This window comes from Carassius carassius, chromosome 37, assembly GCF_963082965.1.
Source record: "Carassius carassius chromosome 37, fCarCar2.1, whole genome shotgun sequence".
In the NCBI taxonomy this organism is placed as follows: Eukaryota; Metazoa; Chordata; class Actinopteri; order Cypriniformes; family Cyprinidae; genus Carassius; species Carassius carassius.
In genome coordinates, this window is record NC_081791.1 from 23,504,157 (window position 1) to 23,519,728 (window position 15,572).

Below are 15,572 nucleotides of genomic sequence, written 5' to 3' on the forward strand. Positions count from 1 at the left end.
TGTTTTCCTATCGACTGACTTTGACTTTAAAGCAAAGTTTCGTTTTCCTGTTTATACTGAAAGTACTGCTCATTTGAATCTGAATCTAAAGCAACAAAACAGGAAACCAAACACTGTCACAGTGTTATGTCATTGTCAGAATTCTTGCTTTGATGATGTTTTGATTTTACCAATAAAGTGTGAACATGCCAGAGTTGCAATGTAAAATATGTTCATAAATCTAGTTCTTACTACTTTTAGTGTACTTCAGTCATATTTGATTAAAAGCATGCTTTCTGAAACTGCTTCAAACTCATTCATTCCTTCTGGATAGTTAATAATAAAGGTGAATATGTGTTGCATGTAAATGACACTGCTGTCATTCTGTTGTTTTTTCAGATCTTTGTTAGTTTGGTAAAAAAAAAAAAGCTGAGAACAATTGAGAGTGAATCTTACTTTAGCTTTAAAGCACTTCTGTGGGTTTAACTTTGATACTTTTTGAATTAGGTACTGTACTTTGTTCTCTTAAAACATAACCTTACATATATGCTTTCCTCCGCCTCTGCCTCCCATCCTGGTAACATTAATCATTTAGACAAGGCGCTCTCTCTCCCTCCCTCTTTCCCTCTCTCCCTCTCTCTCTCTCAGTTTCACAACCGCTCAACCTGCTGGGCCTAATGAGAGGCAGTGCGCTTCTCTTCCAGCCTTCTAGCTTGCTCTTCTCCAGTATGGGAGCTAAAGAACAGCTCTGAAGAAAACAGATTTGGTTTTCTCCTTCTCTAAAAACAGAGCCTATTATTATATTTGTGCAAAATTGGACTACAGCAACGTTAGCGGTGAAGAAGCGGAGGCTTGTGGGCACCGCCCCTGGCAGGGTGGGTGATAACTCATTTTGATTAATTATGTTTAATTAGGACGTCGCCGTGTGTCATTTTATAAGCTAAGCACGGAACAGCAAAATCTACCTTTTCAAAAAATATTAACTTCAGCTGAAATTTGAACTAATTGAGCAATTTCAGTTTGGCCAATCTCAGTTATACTGCATAAATCAATCTAGACCCAGTATAATTAGTAGCCTAACTTAGCAGCTTTTAGTGGTTCTCAACCCCGTTCATAGAGGGTCTGAAACCACTGGCTTAACTAATTTCAGGACTATCAGCAACAGCAAAATTAATCAAAGGTTTAACTATACTCTCAACCTTGTTTCCGGTTATAGATTACAATGCAGCATCTGTAATCAAGAAGATGGAAATAGGCTTTCATTCCATTCATTCTGATTAAAGGAACAAATGATTATGTAATGAATTGTTGAGGCTAAATCACAGAGCTAAATAAATAATCTGATAATGTAATTTGTAGATAAGTGTGCGAACATATCTTTGTACGAGCAGCCGCGAGAGAATGGAACACCGTCTGTGCTGTACTGCTGAACTTACCATTCATCACCATGCGGCAGTGTTCCATATGCAAAATAGGAGTTGGCCTCCGGGTGGCCCCTTTAGTGCAACTAAACGGATAGCTGAATGCTTTGCTGTACTTATACTGGATCTAACCTAACATACCGGCCTCAGTTGTATCGAATGTGAAACTTCTAAACAGGCAAAGAATCTCAGTTTAAATGCTACCAGTAAATTACTGTCTAGTAAATATATTGCATTTATTAAAAAAATGTAAAAAAGTATAAGTTTTTCTAAATATATCAGTATCTAAATATACATGCTCTTGTAAATGTTCTTAAAGAATTAAAAATATAAATATATAACATAGTGAGTGACGTGACATTCAGCCAAGTATGATGACCCATACTCAGAATTCATGCTCTGCATTTAACCCATCCAAAGTGCACACACACATACAGCAGTGAACACACACAAACCATGAACACACACCCGGAGCAGTGGGCAGCCATTTATGCTGCAGCGCCCAGGGAGCAGTTCAGGGTTCGGTCCTTTGCTCCCCGCACCTAAGTCATGGTATTGCCGGCCCGGGACTCAAACCCACAACCCTAGGGTTAGGAGTCAAACTCTCTAACCAATAGGCCAAGAATGCTTTATTCCTCTTTTGTGCTCCACTTTTGATAAAAACATCTGCTAAATGTAAATGTAAAATACATAGATATGTAAATAGTAAGTAAATAGATTATGACACACACAGCATACATAAACCACAAACTGATTGACAAATATCTGAATGATATACATTTTACATGATATATGCATGCCCCCCTAATTGTCTTTTTTTGATACAAGATTAATTAATGTGAATTATTAGAAATACATTATGACTGAATTATCATAACAAGAGAGAAATTCAGTAACTGAAGTTCAAAGGGGCATGAGAGGATCACGCACTTGTTATTAGACTGACCACTGAACAACATCAGGCCTACTTTTTATAATAGGTGGACTGCAGTGGTTGTGTGCTGTAGCCCCCTATGGGAAATCAGCCTGTGAACTAAGAAGGCTCTAGATCTAATTCAAGCAAAGCACTATATGAGCTTTAGTTCACAGTAAAGAGAACAGCACAACAGTTCCACTACATTCCTAGATCCATCACTGAGCTCAGTATGTAATTAATTTGCAGAAAATCAGCTGCAGAGAAATTCCTCTTTGAGTGTTCAGGAGAAAAAGATTTACTGGACTGACTTGAAGAGAGAAGAAGAGCGAGAGATAAATGGAGGCTGAGTCGGATTCTTTACATTCTTGTGTGCATGGGCTGACCAGCCATGATTTACGAGCACATTAAGGAGCATTACACAACCCCTGGCGAAAGATCACAGAGGATGAGAGAGCTTGCTCTGGCCACTCACACAATAAAAAGACCTATTTTTAGGCATTTAAAACCACACAGAGTGCACAGCGCAAACCCTCCACACGACATGACTGAATTGATCCAAAGCTGTCGTTGATATAATTCAAGTTCCTCTTCAACATGATGTATATGGGCTAACAATGACAGATATCCATCGCTGAGGCATTGCTATAAAACATTTAGAGAGAAAAAATAAAGCTATGAGATCACATCTCCTCTTTTTGCTTACTGTTTGCTTAAGTTTTAAGTGATACTAATATTTAAATTGATGCTATGGCCAATACCTATTAAATGACTGATCCATATCAAAGGTAAAAATAAACTTCAGGGGAAAATACATACTTTTTTGTGTGAAAAAAAAAAACATATCAGAAAAAAAAAACAGATATTTATTCTAAGATTCTTTTTTTTTAAAGAAAATACATCTGACAGTGTTATTAAATTATTAGTGTTATTAGAGATTATTTTTGAGGGTGGCAAATGTCAAATTCCAATAAATGTCAAATTTTGGCCCATAACCAATATGGTATTAATATATCATTCATCCATTCAACTTTCATTTCATTAGTGTACAAAGTTCACAATATTTATACAATGAGCACAGGTTTCTGTTTTGATGTATAATTGTGCATCAGCCAAATATGCATGTCTGGGTTTCATTGATAAATATAACAAAATACAGAGGTTGTAGCATATAAATTTTGTGACTTTATGAATGCTAGAGTACACAGACTCATGCACACTCGTACAAAAGCACACTTTCTCCACATAGCGACCTATCAGCATCAATATCCCCAGGAGAAAATCATCATTACAACTACGCAACCTCATTATTAACATCAAGTAATTACACTCATACACCTTGCAATTTTACCAGTCTTACTGGATATTGCTTTCATTTTATTCGCCTCTCATTCCATTTTTTTTCATCTAAAGGTCAATTCACCCAAATTTCCCATTTTTCCAATAGGGTCACGCATTGATCCAAAGCACTAACCTAGACTGAGTGCACTAACAGACTCCCATCAGTCGCTCATCATATTCACATCCCGATTCAGCGCAGGGAATGAGATTACGGCCTACGCTCCACATAAGTTCATCTTGGGAATTTGTGAAAAATTGGCGGAGCGGCCAGTTAAGGCCCACAGGACACCATACATACATCACATTCCAGATTTAGTTAGTAATCCCACAATCTAGTTAAGGATCTGGAAATTGGATCGAATCAATTAATTCTACAGTCAATTTGCATAAGAGATGGTCCACCGGCCATTAAAATTCACAATTTGTCTTCAAACATCTCATGGCCGACTACAGTTTTAGAAATTAGAAGATACAACATTATTTATTATAATGAAATATAGGTCCTCGGACCAATTAAAAAGGATAGGATCAACCTCTGTGACCATGCTTTACCGCACAGCCTCTCATTAAGGATTAAAGACGCTGGACCTTATGCTTACACAGGTAATCACCACGTAGCGGAGTCATAGTTCTCTTTCCGAAGCATGAATCAATAGTCATTTAAAGCGCTTTATTAAGCGGCTCAAACACAAGCTGTGCTCAGACCTCTTCTAATCATAAACAAGGTGCTGACTCCAAATGTGTGACCTTTGGCAAATCCAGTCCATTCTTTTCCATTAACCTTCCCAGCTTTGCCATTTCTCTCTCGCTCTCTGTCTCTCCGGGGGAGTTTTCCTCTCAGTCAGAGCTGCTTCTAGTGCTTGTTGCTCAGAGGGATTGTTAAGTATCAATTCCTAGTGTCACCTTTGTGGGTTTTATTTATTTGTCGGCCTGCTGGTATGGAACACAGCGCAGGCATCACTCAGGTAGATGGATTATAATTCACCTGCAAGCCCTCATCAATCTCCACAATTTGACTTCCTGCATCACGTACAACTGTTACTGTCATATTAAAGCACTGCATTATAAAGATCAATGGCTTTTTAAATACGCTTTACCTAAAGGTGATTGGTGACATTAAATGGAGAAAAAAGGCTGATAACTGTCACGCAGATGAGAAGCCTCACCAACTTGATGAGGGATCCTACAAAACAATTACCGTAACATATGCTCTGACGTTTAGGATTAATCAAATCGCATGTTTCCAACCTAATCATCACCTGATGATTTCCAGAAAATGGATACCAAAAGCATAACATCTTCTCGGAGAAGAATTTCAAGCAAGATTTTTTTCACTGTGCAGTTGAGCAGAAGAAGCATATGGCTGTGCTTTCCAAGAGCTTTCCTTCCTACCAACTGTTTAACCCTACTAATGTCCTCCAGTAAGGAGCTCCGGAGGCACTGGAGACTGTGCAGCAGTCGACGCTTCTATGACAGATGGTTTATTGTCACTTTGTTTGGGCTGTTGCCTGCTGGGCTCAAGTAGGAAGTGAAGACCGGAAGCATTCATATTCATACAGCCATACACTACACTAAGCAAAGCAAATGGGTAAGACGAGGCGGAGCTGTTTCGACAAATGCCTGCTGGGATCTCTGTGTGATTGTAAGAATCAGCAATGAATCCCATTACTGCACACCTGGTCACTATGTACTCTGTTTCTGTGCAAAAAAACAACAGTTTTATTACAAGTGGCAACACTTCTCGTTGTCTACTGGAAGATAATCAAATAAGCAGTTTGTTAGAGAACGCTTGTAATTAAAGTTCCTCTTCAGCATAAAATACATCAGACAGATATCCAAAATCAGTGCATTCCTCGAAGAGAAAATTGAAAGGTATGAGTTCAGTTTCTTACAATGATACTGATACTTAGGTTTAATATCCCAAAAATATAAAAAATCTACATTATAACAGGAGTTTTGACCTTTGTTTAAAAAAAAGACTTCTTCGTTGCCTTTTCTCTATCACATTTTAGAAATCATCAGAAATTATATATCAACTGAAAACTTAAAATTTCAAAATTCATCCTTTAAAACCCATTTTAAAATCAGACATTGCATTACCATGTAAATGGTACATCAATATGATGTTACAAAATGTTTTCATTCATGAATTAAAAAAATGTAAGTTTGAATCGTGCACTATAAAGTCTATGTTCAAAAATGTGAGTGAAAGTTAAGGGGATTTATTTATATTTTTAATTACTTAATTTACTCCACTGTTCAAAATTTCAGTAAGGTCAGTGCAATTTATTTATCTATTTTTTACTTTTATTCATCGAGGATGCATTAAATTTGTCAAAAGTGTCAGGTCTTTATTTCCAATAAATGCTAGAAAGTTTTCTTTTAAACTTTCTAGTCCTGAATAAAAAATGTATCACAGTCTTCACAAAAATATTTAGCAGCACAACAAAATGTTTTCAATATTGATAATAATAAGGAATGTTTATTGAGCACAAATAAGCATATCAGAATGGTTTCTGAAGGATCACATGACACTAAAGACTAGAGTAATGATGATGAAAATTTAGCTTTTACAGTCCTCCGAATAAATTACATTAGAAATATATTCAAATACAAAACGATAGTTTTAAATAGTAATAATATTTCACAGTATGACTGTTTTTACTGCATTTTTTTATTAAATAAAGACTTCTTTCAAAATCAGTCGTGTACATTTTATTTGAAATATCAAAACTCTTTTTTTAATGTAAAGTACACTATGTCACAAATGTCTCTATGTAAAACTGATATATATATATCAGTTCACTTTAGTGGTAATGCTAATGGTGGGCACTGGGCAGCAAACATTTCTGTTGAACAGCCACTTAGTCCCATATGGCAAATGATGTTTGAGATTCGTGGTTGCTCAATGTGTCTCATCCACGATTGCTTTTCTTATATGTGGACTGTATGGAGTCAACCTAAACCGTTTGGGAATTTGGGATTAATTAACCAACAGAAGTATTTACACTTGACTGCATCTTGTACACGTCTCAAAGCACCTCCATCTCTCGCATCTGTCTCAAATGCATCTTGGAGGGCACTTGGTGTTTCCTTGAATAGATAGCTATTAGTACAAACACATGAAGAGACCAAGTCTAAAAACTCCCTAAAAGTGCTTGGTGTGCTTTTTTATCTGAGACGTCTTGCTGCTGCTTGACTGAAATGCACCACTGCAAGTTTGAACAATCTCCTTGTCAGCAATGTGCTCAATCAATTACTTCTGTTGATGTAGTCAATGGCTTCATCTTTACTGATGGTCTCATTTCTTTTTTCTGTATTGCTCTTTCTTCCTTTTGTATCTCCCTCTCAGTCTTTCTCTGTCTATCTAACTAGCTTTACTTTTTTTCCTTTTTTTTTTGCATTTGGCAGGTGCTATTATCCAAAGTGACTTACAATGCATTCATGTTTTTCATTGCATTTTATTCGTTCGTGCATTCCTTTGGAATCGAATCTTGGTTTTGCTAACTCAATGCTCTTTTGTTATAGCTGCATGAATGCTATCTGTTTGTGTTTCATGAAAAAGTTAAGATTTTTTTGTGTGTATTTGAAAGAAGTTTCCAGCAAGGATTTATCTTATCAAAAACACAGTAAAAATTATATTATAGTGAAGCATCATTTACTATACAGCAGAAATACAATTTTACATTTTAGAAGTTAATAAATTTTCAAATGTAATTTAAACCTGTGCTGCCGAACTGAATTGTTTTCAGTGTCACATGATCCTTCACAAATAATTTTAATTTACAGATTTGTTGCTTAAGAAACATTTATTTATTATTACCAAGGTTGAAAACAGCTGTGCTGCTTACTATTTTGTGGAAACCATAATAAACTAACATTCAAGGTGGAGATGAGTTGGGGATAAAAAATGACAAGAAATATACTTTATTAAACAAGGACACATTAATTTCATGCATAGTGGTCACTACAGTGGACAGCTATTAAAAAAGCATTTTCTTGAATTTGCACGGGTTTTTATGGCAAAGTTGCACATCAGCCTCTTCATTGGACCCTGGTGCATCATCCTATAAATTGCAACCAAGTGGCAAGCCTTTGTGTTTCAATTTTTCCCCCTCCAAACCAAGATGGCCAAGGGTCAGTCAGACATGCAAAGTTGCTCCAGAATATCCACCCATTCCTTCTATCCTAGGAGACTCTTGTAGTAATCTGATTTTATAATGCATGTTATTGTAATGCGTTTTTTTACTAATAACATCAAAAAGTAATCTGATTACATAATGCATGTTACTTTTAATGCGTTTCTTTACTCATAACATCAAAAAGTAATCTGATTACATAATGCATGTTACTTGTAATGCGTTTCCTTTCTCATAACATCAAAAAGTAATCTGATTATGTAATGTGCATTATTGTAATGCGTTTTTTTACTCATAACATCAAAAAGTAATCTGATTACATAATGCATGTTACTTGTAATGCATTTCTTTACTTGTTACATCAAAAAGTAATCTGATTAGGTAATGCACATTACTTGTAGTTAATTACTTGTTAGATCAAAAAGTAATCTGATTAGGTAATGCATGTTACTTGTATCACATTGCTTTACTTGTAACATCAAAAAAGTAATCTGAATGGGTTATGCATGTTACTTGTAATGCGTTGCCCCCAACACTGATCATTTCAGATGAGATTGAAAAAACGTATTGCTAGGTTTTCTCAGAGGAGGGCTATGATAGAAATGTGCATGTCCATCTTGAACATAATCAGAATTATCAGCTAATAAGGGTAAATCTCCATACTCTGGTGCACTGGAGGCTCCCTGAGTGGTTTCCACAGTTGTACCTTGACAGGCTGTAGAAAATTCTGATGGAATCATGTCCTCAAGTTCTGATTTCATAGATACGCGAAGTGCAACTTGTATGAAGTTGTATGAAGCCATTGCAATATTTTGCATTTATATTTTTTGTATATATTTTATAGTTTTCACATTATTTGATATAATTGCATTGATTAGTTTGTTAAATTCACATACTTTATCTGTTTGATTATTGTCTTATATTTAATACAGTATATCTTCAGTTTAAACCAACCGCATGCTGTCCACTCAAGTGGACATCTGAAGATCTCTTTGAAAAATTTGTAAAAAAATAAAATAAAAATCAATTCTTGTTTTTACATTTACATTTACATTACATGTAATCATTTAGCAGACGCTTTTATCCAAAGCGACTTACAAATGAGAACAATAGAAGCAGTCAGGTCAACAAGTGAACAACAACAGTATATTTACATACATACATACATAACAGTATGTTTTTCATGCCCTAAGAGCAATAAAAACACATAGGAAAAAAAATCCTGACTGAGGTTATCATAATTCATGCATGAAAGGGTTAAAGGGTTAGTTCAGCCAAATATTAAAATTATGTCATTAATAATTTACCCTCTTGTCGTTCCAAACCCGTAAGACCTCCGTTTTATCTTTGGAACGCAGTTTGTGATATCCGGTTCGCGAACGAATCATTCGATGTAACCGGATCTTTTTGAACCAGTTCCCCAAATCGAACTGAATCATTTTAAACGGTTCGCGTCTCCAATACGCATTTATCCACAAACGACTTAAGCGGTTAACTTTTTTAATGTGGCTGACACTCCCTCTGAGTTAAAACAAACCAATATCCCGGAGTAATTCATGTACTCAAACAGTACACTGACTGAACTGCTGTGAAGAGAGAACTGAAGATTAACAAAGTCTGAGATGAACCAGATAATGAACAAAACATTGACTCGTTCACAAGTCAAGAACCGGTTGTATCGGTTTTCGGATCACCAGTACTTCTCTCAGACAGGGGTGCGTTTCCCAAAAGCATCGTTAGCCAACTATGGTCGCAAGTTCCGTCAATACCAACGTAGTTCAATGATTCGGTGTTTCCCGAAACCATAGTTCAAACGAACATTCGCAAACTGCATCGCAAACTTGTGTCGTTGGAATGACAGCTTTCCACCTGTGGTTAGAGGCATAGTTTGTCGTTAGTTTGCTGTGTCGACTTCATTGATTGCGTCGCACCTGGGCTGTGTTCTATTCAGAGTTATCGACCCTATGCCCTATTCCTTTAGAAGATTTCACCATCCACTTTGAGTGATTTAAAAGACTTAAAGTTGTGGTTTAAGTTTATTACATAAATCCTTTTTTATTATTATTACAAATTCAGTTTGAAACTATATAGCAGCGTGGCCCTCGATTATTCTCCCTTAGAAGTGCTCTGTGAAAGCATTAATCTTGCCGATTAGAACGCAGCCATTGTTTTGTTTGTGCGAAGAAACAGTGAGTTTGTCAAGTGAGTTATCTTTGTAAAAACATTCCAAAATACATATGTCTCATATAACAATATTGGTAAAACAATGTGTTAGAGGTTTTCACTTATATTAAATGTTAACACTCAAATCACAGTACTTTTTATAGTAAATTAATTTTAAATTTTAAATGAATATACCTAAATAAAGTAACAAAATTTTTTATAGATAAGTGAGTGATTTTGTTGTTTTTACAGAATTAGAATATAGAATAATCTACAAATGTGTTTGTGTGTGAATACATATATATATATATATATATATATATATATATATATATATATATAGAGAGAGAGAGAGAGAGAGAGAGAGAGAGAGAGAGACAGTATACACTGTTTTTTAATGTTTTTAAGTGTTCATTTAATGCATATCGGCAAAGAAACCAAATATTTAACAGAAATTATGTCAGATTAAACAAATGGTTTAAACTGCAGTGGTGGCTGGATGCTGCACAGGTGACAGGACGTATGGACGAAGAGGACATGACTATAAGACTATATCTCCAAGGATCCTTTCATTGCAACAGGCCCCAGGATGGCCAAAACTGTCTCTTCCTCTGTAGGGACAGGAGGAACTGAACTGATACCCCATCAGTCTTGTTTGCTTCCCTCTTACGTTCCACAGCCCTCTGTTTTGTCACACTTGCGAAGTCCCTCCACTTATTCCTCACTTCGTCTGGGCTTTGTCCATATCCATAGCTAGCATCGTTTATTTTTTTGAGTGATTTCTGCCCAGATTTTATTTTTGTCAGCATTCGTAATGCTATTTTTCAGCTTTGAAAATAGCTGGAGTTTACTATTTTCCACCTCCTCGAAAAGAACTGCAATTTCAAGCTTTGAAAATTGGGGTTTTCATGTCATTTTCATTAACACGTCAGAATGGCAAGAAGACATAAATAGGAAAGATTTAGCAAAATAAGCAATCCACAACAGTACATCACAGTTTTTCAAAACCTATTTTTTTTCCATTGTGGTTAAGTAGCCTATCAATATTACATAAGAAATAGTATCTGAAATTGTGAAATTATTGACATTGGGCTCAGAAAAGAGCACATTTTTAACTCTGTGTGTGTATAATGTATTGCAGAACAAACAAATTATTCGTTATTACTCGACTCCTACGTAACGTCATTTCAAAAGCGTAATTCGAGTCGAAGAAAAGAGAAAATAAAACCAAATTACTGTAGGTGGCGGTATGTGCTCATGTCTCCAGTCAGCCATTAGATCGAAGAAGAAGAAGAACGACGACTCAAACCAACGTAGTTTGAACTATGGATCTGCGACACAGGTACCATGGTTTCGGGAAACAGTCATGACTAGGTCGTTCGTTTTCATAACGATGCATCGTACTATGGTAGTCTGTGAGCGAGCTACGTCGCTGTACGGGAAACGCACCCCAGTTCGATTCAATAAACCGGTTGAAGAAAACGGTTCACCGGTTCTTTTGCGCTTGACGTAATGGCGTCATTGGCGATGATTCCCCTTGATTCAAGCCTTCGGTTTACTCGCGCTCATAACACTAGCACAGAATCAGTTCAGAATCAATCACCAAAAGAATCAGTTCGGTTCAGATGCTCTGTGTGTCAGTCTGCTTCACGCTGAATCACACGTGCACAGGATCATCAGCTCCTCGGTTCTCGAATCGGACGTACTCGACAGAAACGATCTTGACTCGAGAACAAGTCAGTCTTTTGTTCGTTATCTGGATCGACTCGGTGTTCATCTTCAATTCTCTCTTCACAGCAGTTCAGTCAGTGTACTGTTTGAGTACATGAATTACTCCGGGATATTGGTTTGTTTGAACTCAGAGGGAGTGTCAGCCACATTGAAAAAGTTAACAGCTTAATTCATTTGTGGATTAATGCGTATTGGAGACGCGAACCGTTTAAAATGATTCAGTTCGATTTGGGGAACTGGTTCAAAAAGATCCGGTTACATCGAATGATTCGTTCGCGAACCGGATATCACAAACTGCTTTGTTTTGAACTCTCTCACAACAGACACGGAAGAGAAGACAATACTGAATAAAGTCATAGTTTTTGCTAGTTTTGGACCAAAATGTATTTTCGATGCTTCAAAAAATTCTAACTGTCCCTCTGATGTCACATGGACTACTTTGATGATGTTTTTCTTACCTTTCTGGACATGGACAGTATACCGTGCACACAGCTTCAATGGAGGGACTGAGAGCTCTCAGTGTAAATCTAAAATATCTTAAACTGTGTTCCGAAGATAAACTGAGGTTTTACGGGTTTGAATTGACATGAGGGTGAGTCATTAATGACATAATTTTGATTTTTGGGTGAACTATCCCTTTAAACTGATCAAAAGTGACAGTTAATAAATTTGTTACAAAAGATTTATATTTCAAATAAATGCTGTCTTTAAAATGTCTATTAATAAAAAAATCATGGAAAAATGTATCGGTTTCCACAAAAATAGTAAGCCGAAAGGACTGTTAACACAGCCAGCATAGATAATAATAACCATTATTGACAGTGTGAGCACCAATAATAATTTAATATTTAGAAAGATTTCAGAACTGACACCTAAGAAGTGACACCAGCTTTGCCATCACATTTTTCTTAAAAATATATACAAAAGACTGAAAGCAGTCTATCTATTTGTAAGGCCTATAAACACTGAAACTTCAACAATGTCATTTAAACTTTTTTTAAAACAAGATCAATCTAAAATTAAGATTTGTTCTGACACACTTTGCTTTTAAAAATTACAATCATATGAATTTCAGCTAATTTGACATCCACTTCCTTATGCTGAACTTCAAACTGTTACTCCTGTTGGCTGCCTCAATTAAAATACATTCTTAATTCAATTCTTAAAGCTTTCTAGGCCAGTCCGCTATTCATTCTGCCACCTCTCTCTGACATATTCCCCGGTGATAAAGTAAGAGGTGTACGCAAGTGCATAGATTACCAGCCCTTAACCAATCATCCGAGACAGGTCCACTCTGCATTAGCAGCAATGACCTTACCGCCAGTGGTGACAGTCACCTGTCAGCAACGTCTCACTCATGGCATTTTCAGGGCTCAAAGATAAGAAATAATTAGGCGTGACAGTCCTCTAGGGTTAAACCAGGGCTGCAAGTCATCATTCCAGAGCTCTGTCACAGGGGTCAGAGGTCAAAATCAGCCAATGATATGACCTCCACATCTTTGCTGTGATCCCACAGCTTGGTGGGAAGATCGCCAAAGACAGATCGGGTTATCAGAGTTAGCTTCCCCTCCGAGAAGAGTGATGCATTCAAATCATAATGAAACCTAACCTGTACCACACTGGTATTTTCATCACCCTGCAGTTATAAAGAGCCAGAGAGGTGAACATGCATGCACTTACTTCACAGTGCTTCGGATGCACACGTTATAATAGACAGTAGATGACAGGATGTGGCTGGAAACGGCTCAGATGTGGCAAGCTGGTATTATTTGGGCTCTTTCTAGTCAATAAGGAAAATGAATGTTCCCTCACCTTATTATGAACACAAGCTGAGACTGTCTTCCTGTCATCTGTGCTGGCAAAACACGTGTACTGATGGGACACAAGCTGTTTGGAACTGAAGGGGGGACGCTTGCGATGACTTGTTTACCTGGAGCTTTTCAACTGAGGTCAAAGTCTGTAGAAAACACATAGAGGCATGTAGAACACTGCTTCCCTTCATGATTTATACTAATCAAACATATGGCAAGAGGAGAAACGAATAAACCCTTAATATTTGATCTCTATAAAATGAGAGTAAATAACATTAAAATTCAGTTTAAATCCATTGTAAATGCAGCCTTGAGCAAGTTTATCTTATCTGGACTATAAAAAGTGTGTATAATCTTATTGAGGTGGAGCAGTGCACACACCTGTTTTTTTTTTCTTTCCTACCCTGCAGTCAAACACTTCTGCAACTCCTGCCTCACAACCCACACCCCTCCTCCCCCCATCCCCACCTCCTCATGCTGAAACCCATTACAGAAATACAATTTCTAATGCCTTCACACAGGCCCGCGATCGACTGCAAACAAATTTATATTCAGCCCGTAAACAGAAAGCAGCAGAGATTTATTTATTGAGCGGAGAGGAGAGAAACAAGCTAGCGCATGAACCCTGGGTAACCCCACAGCTGACATGAAGATGGATAAGTGTACCATGCAAATGTACAGAGGGAAGGGATATATTGCACTCCGTCATTCAGTGCATTGCTGCCCGTAGAATTCCATTTATTCTTCCAGCTGGGACCAGATCTCAGGGGTTGAGAGTGCACAGTTATACATTGTTGATTATTTGAGATTGTTTCTTAATCACTGCAGAGCCATAGTAAAACTCTTTATTGGTCATATAAGGAGAAATCTCTCCTTCTGTCCTGTGCAGTAGTTCAAATGCATTCACATTGATAGTTTAAATGCAAACAAAATCAGAACTTTTAAGTCTATTACAATTTTGTTATTTTTTTATCTGCTTTTCTAATTAACATTTTCCATTTCATTACTAAATCATATTTTAAAATCCAACTAAAACGATAGTTACCTCATTTTTAAACCTAAAACTAAATATGTCATTAGCAAAACCAAATTGAGTCAAATTCCTATATTCCCATAATGGATTCAGTGCATACATTTTTGTACCCCAAAAGCATGAATGTAAATTAACTTATAGCTAAGACTATTGTTTCTGCAAGTTTAAGTATTTCTATTTTCTGACTTTGAAATCTTTTGAACCAATAAAGGCTACTGGAAGGAGAGACCTTAAAAACCATGTCTGTTCCGGCTAAATAGATTTGAGAGTGTTGTATTCTTGATAACCTCTAAAGGTCATATCTCTGGTGATGTCTGTCTAATGCTCTATGACTTTGGTCAAACTTTTTGGAATGTCATCTGTAAAGTATTATGGAGTGTGCATGTAAAATATAAAATAAATTATTGTCATACTTTGCATACTTAATCTTAATGCACAGTTAAGATTAACACACTAGGGTTTTAAAAGTGAAAATGCACACTTGGTACTTGGCACACTTGGTTTAAGGTATTTCTTAAAATTTGGACTTAAATTAAGAAGTTACCATAAGATGCACGTTTAAGGTTAACTGAAGAAAAAATAAATAATTGAGCATTAATCATCATATTGCATGCATCTTCAAGTTTAATAGGCTGATTCAGTTATTGCACATTGCGTGGCAAACATTTAAATCTTATTTTAACAAAGAAAGAAAAAGGGGAGAGAAAGAAGCTAACACACTGTAATAGGATATTTCTTATTTCTGGTCGAAAGTAAAAAACCTCCTATAAGGCTGTATATACTACCCTACTCCTGTGATTATTTTATTATTGTTTTTATTGTTTTTATTTCCGGCCTTTATTTCAAATTACGAGAATGTTAATAAAATAAAAAAGTATTGGAAAAAGTTTTGCATAAACGACGCAACGGTTATAGGCTTATCTTAATAAAACTTTTTTTTTGCTTTAACCTTTAAGTTATTATTATTATTATTTTATGAGACAACTATTCAACGAATTAAATTATTTAATAATCTTGTCAGTTTGGCTTGCCATTTTTTAA